The sequence below is a fragment of the Lygodium microphyllum genome, chromosome 5, assembly GCF_053477565.2.
Source record: "Lygodium microphyllum isolate KBCC chromosome 5, Lygodium_microphyllum_v1.1.10, whole genome shotgun sequence".
Classification (NCBI taxonomy): Eukaryota; Viridiplantae; Streptophyta; class Polypodiopsida; order Schizaeales; family Lygodiaceae; genus Lygodium; species Lygodium microphyllum.
This window is the reverse complement of record NC_141139.1, coordinates 2,464,475-2,472,110: the sequence shown is the minus strand read 5'-3', so window position 1 is coordinate 2,472,110 and position 7,636 is coordinate 2,464,475. Positions and strand designations below refer to the sequence as shown.

The following is a 7,636-nucleotide window of genomic DNA, read 5'->3' as shown; positions in this document are numbered from 1 at the left end:
AACTTCTTGTGAAAAGTGGCTTTGATAATGAGAATATCCAACTCTTCAATGGAAGAAGGAACTTTCCAAACATCCATTGAATTTTTCTCTTCTTGGCAATGCCATTTCCTTCATTTTCAGCCTCTTTTGAGGCTTGTTGATGGTAAGATTCCCCAGCTGCGCACCAAAAACATGGAGCCCCAAGAGGAAAACCAAGGAAAAGGGGATTCTACTACAAGAAAATCTATCTTGTAACATCAACAAGCTTTTATTTCATTCTTTTGATCATCAAAACAAAGAAAACAGCAAATCTTCACGCAGCATCATAGTAGATATCTCCCACGGATTTGATAGAATCAACCATAATCTTCAACTTCTTCATAGAATCCACCAATATAAAAAAGAACATAGAAGAATACACCATCTTTGAATGGAAATCAATCACAAAGTATTCATCTTCAATGTCTTCATAGTTTTCTCTCTCAATCTCTCATATCCAGTTACACTATTTTGATAGAATTGACTATCTCTGGCTCTCTCTCTCTCTATCCATCAATAACACATCATCTCCTCACTACAATACTCTCATAATAACTCTCAATAATCCTTATTAGGTCGTGGATGCACCTCCCAAGAGGTATGTTTGATATGAAGAGTCACTACTGTCACTGTCACTCAGTCTTCTCTTTAGTCTTCAACAACTGCTTCTTCCATTTGTTTTAGCTCTTTTGAACTTAGATTCATCCTTTCCAAAAGTTAGAAAACTTTCCCAAAGTCACACATACTTTCTACATAGCACTTAAGAAGGTCTACAGAACAGTACAGTACAGTACCAGAGCAGAACAGTTACAGAGTAGAGACAGAGCAAAGATAGAGCAGAGACAGAGGCTCTACAGAAGGTTTACAGAGGGTTACAAAAGGTCATCAGAACCTTATAAATCTTACTAAAACCATTTCAAACTATCAAAAACTATTCAATAAACTTCCAAAAGATCTCAATCTTCATCAATCATCAATCCATGCTTCATAGAGAAGAAAATCAGAACAAAACAGAAGCTATACAGAAGGTATACAGAACCAATCAGAACCTCAACAGAATCTATCAAAACATCACAAAGCTTCATATCTTCACTAAAAATCATCACGAGCTTCCAAAACATAATCAATATCATCCAAAATACTCTCAAAAACTTCCATTATCAACCATACATTACTCTAAATCCATCAAAAATCAATCATTCAGACCTCAAAAACAACAAAAATCAATCAAAAATTCAGTCTTTTTCCACTCTCAACAAAGGGGATGTGCATTTCTGCACCCTGGACATCCAAGAAACAGCACCTCCAGCATAGGTGAATACATAGCCGGAAGTGGACTTCCTACTATTTGCATGTCCTACATCATTAGAGCTATTTGGAGGTCAAAAGGAGGGCCTTGTAAGAAAATGGGTATTTGCATCATTATTTCTCTAGAAAAATACCGAAATCTTCATTTTCTAGAATAAAATAGGTGTGTTTAACAACTAGCCACCTAAAAAAGTTAGTAACACCTTTTGTGGATAATGACGGCCCACACTGATGACTGGAAAATTTAAAGTCAGGAATCTTTAGGGAGTAAGAGCACTGTAAACCTTCAATGCCATATATTATGCCACCCGTCTACATTCAATGCCATTTGTAGTTGGGAAAGTCCCACTTGACCTCTTCACCTTGCCCTCCACTAAACCCCTCTAATCCCTCCCGCCCTCCTGGCAATGGTGGTCTACTAAGCTTTTCCCTCTATTGGTAATAGCAGTCTATTGGGCTGTTGTTACCTCTATTAGCAATGGTGGACTCCCATGTCCATGTTGACAATGCCAAGTACCATCTTCATATTGACCTTGAACCTAGTTACGCTCCAGTGCAAAACGTCGTGGTGGCAACTTTGTATCAGCAAATGAAAGGAATGCTCTAAGATGTTCTGGAGCCAAGAATGTGGATATATGGTGTGATGGATCTATTTACCCACATGATCCTCAAACCTGCAGTCCACCACCTTTCTCAAGCCCAACCTTACTTCTCAGGTTTGTTGGAGATGGACAGAAAGGTTTGTTGGGCTATTGCAAATCAATTTCAGTAACCCCTACAGTTGAGAAAGAGATGTTCCAGGTTCAAAATACCCATCTTTGTCACCTTAAAGACCTTTGCAAGTTGCAAGAAGAAAAGCTCAAGCACCAAGAACAGGAGATCAACAAGCTACAAAAGCAAGTTGAACAATACAGAATGAAGAAAACATCTATTGGACCTCGGCAAAGGAAAAGAAAATTGCGAAATGTAGAGGATCTTAAGGTTAATTCAGGAGGACTCAAGAAAAGGATCAAAGCAATCAGGTAAGCATTCTCATTCTATGTACTCTCTTGCTCCTATGTGCCCTCTGATTTCTATGTGCCTTCTTCCCTCTGGCTCCTCCATACATTAACATTGGGGTTTTGCATGCAGGGTTGTATTACAGCCCGACAAGGAGAATATCAACCCAAATAGCAACCCAGCAATGCAGTTGAAACCTCTAATTAGCTCGAAGGTTGCAAAGGAACTACTGCAAGAGAAGAAATTTAAGGTTGTGCAGAGGGAGGTGGTGGATCAGTTTATTACCAACAACACCATATCCACTGAGAATGTACAAAGCACTATGGATGAGAGTGGTATTAGTCGAAAAAGATATGCCTTCTTACATAAGACTATTAAGTCTGCATTCAAAGCTAAAGGAATCACTCCAAAACTTCTACCAACCACTACAGATGTTTGGAAGCTTCGGAAGAGACTTAACGAGAGCAAAACGACTATGTTGGATCCCCGTACCACATTACAAATGAATACAAAGGGAAACGAGGCACTATCAAATATGATGAACACAACAACATCTTCATGGAGTTGGAGCTGTTGCAGAGAAGGATGGTTGAGTTTTACAATATCACACATGCTGAAACAAACTGTGTTTTCAACTTTGTTCTGAAGATGGACGAGTGTGAGATACTAAATGATAAGAAGATGGAAAGAGTAGCCATAACATTGATGGATAGAGCAATGGGAAAATTTCCCAAGGATGATCCACTGTACTTCTCAGTACAATCAGAAATGAATCTATGGTGTCTCGGTTGCTTTCTTGTATGTACTGCTAGGTCATTTTCTTGTGAATACAGTGTGGTTTATACAATCAATCTAATAGATGTATTATTTTGATTTGGTGTAGGTTTTAACCGAGGACCATGATGTCTTGGAATGGGTCTTCCAACAAACTCCCATTCCTGATCTTATTAGTGGGCAGATGCGAAGAGGCACCTTTCAAGTTGTTTGGCACCTGGCCTCTGATTTAAAGACATTAAAATGCTTATATAATTGCAATCGAGGAGCCTTGACCTTACCATGCATGTACTGCATGGAGCCTGCAAAAACCCTTGATCACAGGTGGTGGACAAAGCCACCCGACCGGCAATTGCTGGATAAGAGCTTCCGACCTATTTTTGATATACCATTGACAAATGTGCACATTTGTACTATGCAAGCTCTATGTTGTGTCATAGAGAAACTAATCAACCTCTACATTGGGTTTGTATGGAAAATTAGAAATCAGTCTGAATGCCGTGATGGCATTGCTGCTATTGAAAAGGTATTATCCAGTATGTAGCTTCATGGAGGAAATGTTCAAATTGAGCAAGACCAGAAGCTCTCCACCAATGAAAAAGATCTTCCTAGAAAGGTTTCTATAGGTGGAGTGAAGGCAAGGCGATTCCTATCGAAACCAATCAACAACACAATTAAAAAGCGTGCATCCAACCACATCAGCAGGATAGAGTACGAGCAATGGAGGAAACTACACATTGCAGTTAAGGACCATGAGGCTGCATCCAGAAATGCAAAGGCAGAGGTATGGCATGCAGTGGACAACATCTTCAAGATGTGCGACAAGAAGTCCTGGTCGACTTTGGATATCAAGGTTTTTCAAACACACCTTCAACAATTCAAAAAACAATTTACCACTTCCTGGATAGAAAACAACATAACACATTACATGGTAAGCTTCAAAATCTGGCCTACATCATTTTGCATCTCAGGATATAATTCTAAAACATATGATATTGTTGTATGTCAGCACATCATCTATAATCATCTACCATTCTTCATTCAAAAGTATGGTGATCCAAGCATATGGAGCACTCAGGGAATGGAGAAGTCGCATTATATGGCACGCAATGCATACTTCAGACATACTCAACATGGTGGTGGCAGTCATAAAGGAAATAGCCTTGTGAACTCTTCCAGTGGTTCTACAGACGAATAATGCAACAGCTTCACAAAGAAGAGACTCTACGTTCATCAAAGATTGTGTAGGCTTTGAGGGAAGTTCAATCAAAAAGGGAGAAGAAGATTCAAGCATTCAGAAACTCAAATGCTCTTCAATCACAACAAAGATGGAGATAGGAACGCCACTTTATTAACCATCGATGGGTGAAGAAACTGTAGTTAGATGCAGTGAACACATTGTAACCAAAAAGCCACTTACAAAGCAATGGACTGTATTAACAATGTGTAATGAAATGTTGCGGAATACATCATACATCTTTTTGCCTCTCAGTTGGTCTATATTCTAGTAAAAGTTGGTCTTGTTTTCTCTTGAGTCGTATTAACTGGTTCTTTCCATAGGGTTCCAGCTACTCACTGTCTTCTATTCCTAATGCTAACGCAAGCCCTACATAGGCACTAAAATAGCCCATTCTTGAGCATCGGGATGCAGGCTGGTAGCCAAAGACATCCAGGACTGTGAACTTGTCTACCAAAATTGCCTTCTCGTAGGTGCTAGGGATAGGCTGTCCACTGAGAAACCGGGAGAGAGTTTTGAAGAAATATGTGGCCACAACACCTTCATCACTGAAGTTGTTGTGGTGCACTAAAACCTTCGATTTTGCAAGCCCCCTCAGGTAGTGCCTTAGAGCTACATCGTGTCCATGGAACTCTCTTCTGTGCCTGATTAGATACTCATCTACTTCTCCGAACAACCTCTACAATAAACCAAATAGACCAAATCCGAATTACAATGAGAAGAATAAGAACCTCCACCATAATCTAATCAAAGCAAACGATGAAAGCAAAGTAAGCATCACCTCCAGTTTCTCGTCACAGAGGAAGGTTTTCTCGTTCTGAAGGTTCACACTACCCATGCTCTCCCCTTGACGTTCCTCCAGGAAATGAGCAGTGCTTTCCTGCAACTTGTCATAGCCCATAACTTCCTGAAATTGCATGAACTCCCGCTCACTTGGCACTCTGCCTCTTTCCCTATCTTCTTTCACCCTATTGAACCACAAAAGGAGGCACTGACCTACATCAAAATTCTCCTCTAGTGACAGGTCTTCCATATCATCGTCGGAAACAAACCCACCCTCCTCCTCTGCGCTCCTTGCAATTGCTGCAAGCGCGAAGTCTTCTCTGATAGAGAACACCTTATGGATGTTGCTGAGCAACAGATACTGCTTTCCCTCAATTTGAAACTCAGGAAGAGCAGGCAGCTAGAGCGAAGTGTCAACAACACCAACTTCCCCTATGTACTGTGGAACCTTTGAAACTTTATTCTTGATATCTTTGAGACTTATTGCCTTAGTCTTATTCTCTTCCTCAGTAGGCGAGAACTCTTCCTCCACTCTGACTCCTTCAATGTCTCCTTCCACATCCGGGCCCTTATCCTCTGTCTCCTCTTCTGGCTCATACAATAACTCAACATTTGTATTGGGCAGATTCTTGTATAGACAATGCAGGTATAGGATGAACCCCATCTCCACTGACACAAGCTTGCAGTCCTTCTTGTGCATTGGACACCAAAATGGCCTATAAGGGCCCGTCAGAAGGAGATAACGTTTATACAGGATGTTGTTCTACTTCTTGTCCTTTGTGCAATCAAGGAGATAAATAGAGTCCCTCTGATCTGATATCACCCGTCCTTTCTCTACCTGGGCTTCAAAATCATTGAATTCAGTAGTGTAATATTCCATGTTCTCTCTGATGATTTCCTGATACGGCATGGCTGTGTTGAATATATTTACTAAATCGAGATAATACTCTGATGCTCCCGCTTCATTGACGAAGTCTATTAAAGCCGCTGCACAATCTGCTGGCGTGGGGGCTACAGACTTTTTCTTGCTTGCTGTTTTTTTCGGAGCGAGCTCTTGCTTTGGTTGGGACATTGAGAAGTCCACCTTTCGTTTGAGGGACAGTCCCTTGGTCTTCTTTTCTGAAAGATAGACAAGACTTGAAGCAGCACAAGCTTCACACAGAGTGGAGGTTGAATATTCATGAAAACCTATCACAGCCTGAGTTTGCCAGTAATGTGAGCTTCCAATGAGAGGTGATACCTCCACAGCAGGCATCAGTGCTTGTAAAGGTTGAGCGCACTCTATGACATGGGCAGAGTCTCCCTCCTCCTCAAATGAACCTGCTGGTGATGGTGCTGAGAAATCCACTAGACGCTTTTTTGATAAACGTGCAGCGACCGCTTGTCTTCCCTTTTTGCAGACACCTGAACCCTCCCCTCTTGGCTAAGCTCAAGGTCAAGAAAATATGGCCTCTTCCAACGTCCTCCTAAACCTGCGACAACAGAATTTCCCGTTTGAAACGTATACATAAACAGAAAATATTCCAAGACCCTTATGGACTCGAAAGTGCACGGCTCGTTTAACCAAACATAAACTACGATCAAAATTCTCAGCTCCTTGACATGCATAAGCACATTTGTAGTCTTGATACGGCCATATGCGCGTCAAAGAGCAGGAGATTATGACTCCTGTTGATTTGTGTGTGGCACGCCAAGTTTGAAAAAGAGGTCAAAAAGTTGTGCGCTTTGACACGTATACATTTGTTTAACATTGTCGCAACAACCGTTACGTGTCAAAGTGCACATATACTATTTAACAAATAAATTGGTATCAGAACCAGAGAATGACCACCTCCTTCTTGAGACATCTTTCTCACTGATGATCCAGTCCACCAAGCTAATGATTGCAGCAAACTCCCTCCAATGTAGCTCTAATGGAGTCTCTCTCTCTCTCTCTCTCTCTCTCTCTCTCTCTCTCTCTCTCTCTCTCTCTCTCTCTCTCTCTCTCTCTCTCTCTCTCTCTCAAATGCTTGCACACACACACACAAATGCTTGCGCGCTCACACACACAAAGACACACACACACAGGAGGTCTCCCTCTCTCCCTTTCTCTCTCTATCTCTCTGTCAAAGGCATGCACTCTCTTTCTCTCTCAAACGCTTGCTCTCTCTCTCTCTCTCTCTCTCTCTCTCTCTCTCTCTCTCTCTCTCTCTCTCTCTCTCTCTCTCTCTCATCCTTGCAAAGCGGTGCATTCTCTCACTACCTTTATTGTACCTTACTACGGATCCCTCCGATTTCCTCGAGCCACGTGCCCACTTTCCTGCATTAACTGCAGGAAATCATCTTCTAACGGATCTGTACCATTCTCCCACGTGGGTTAAAGAGCCCGCATACATGCATTAAAGAACCATTTTTAAGTTTTGACAACGTTGTGGAATAAACACAGGAGATAGTCTAATAGTGCAACACACAGAGAGATATAGTGTGCCGTTTGCATTCCCAGGAATCACTTCGAAATCGACAGTGCCTAGGGTGAGA

At 41.4% G+C, this 7,636-nt stretch overlaps 1 pseudogene; it reads left to right on the top strand.

Annotated features, from left to right (window-relative positions):
• The first annotated feature begins 2,883 nt into the window (after nucleotides 1-2,883).
• Nucleotides 2,884-4,297, top strand: LOC148035445 (uncharacterized; annotated as a pseudogene).
• The last annotated feature ends 3,339 nt before the right edge of the window (nucleotides 4,298-7,636 follow it).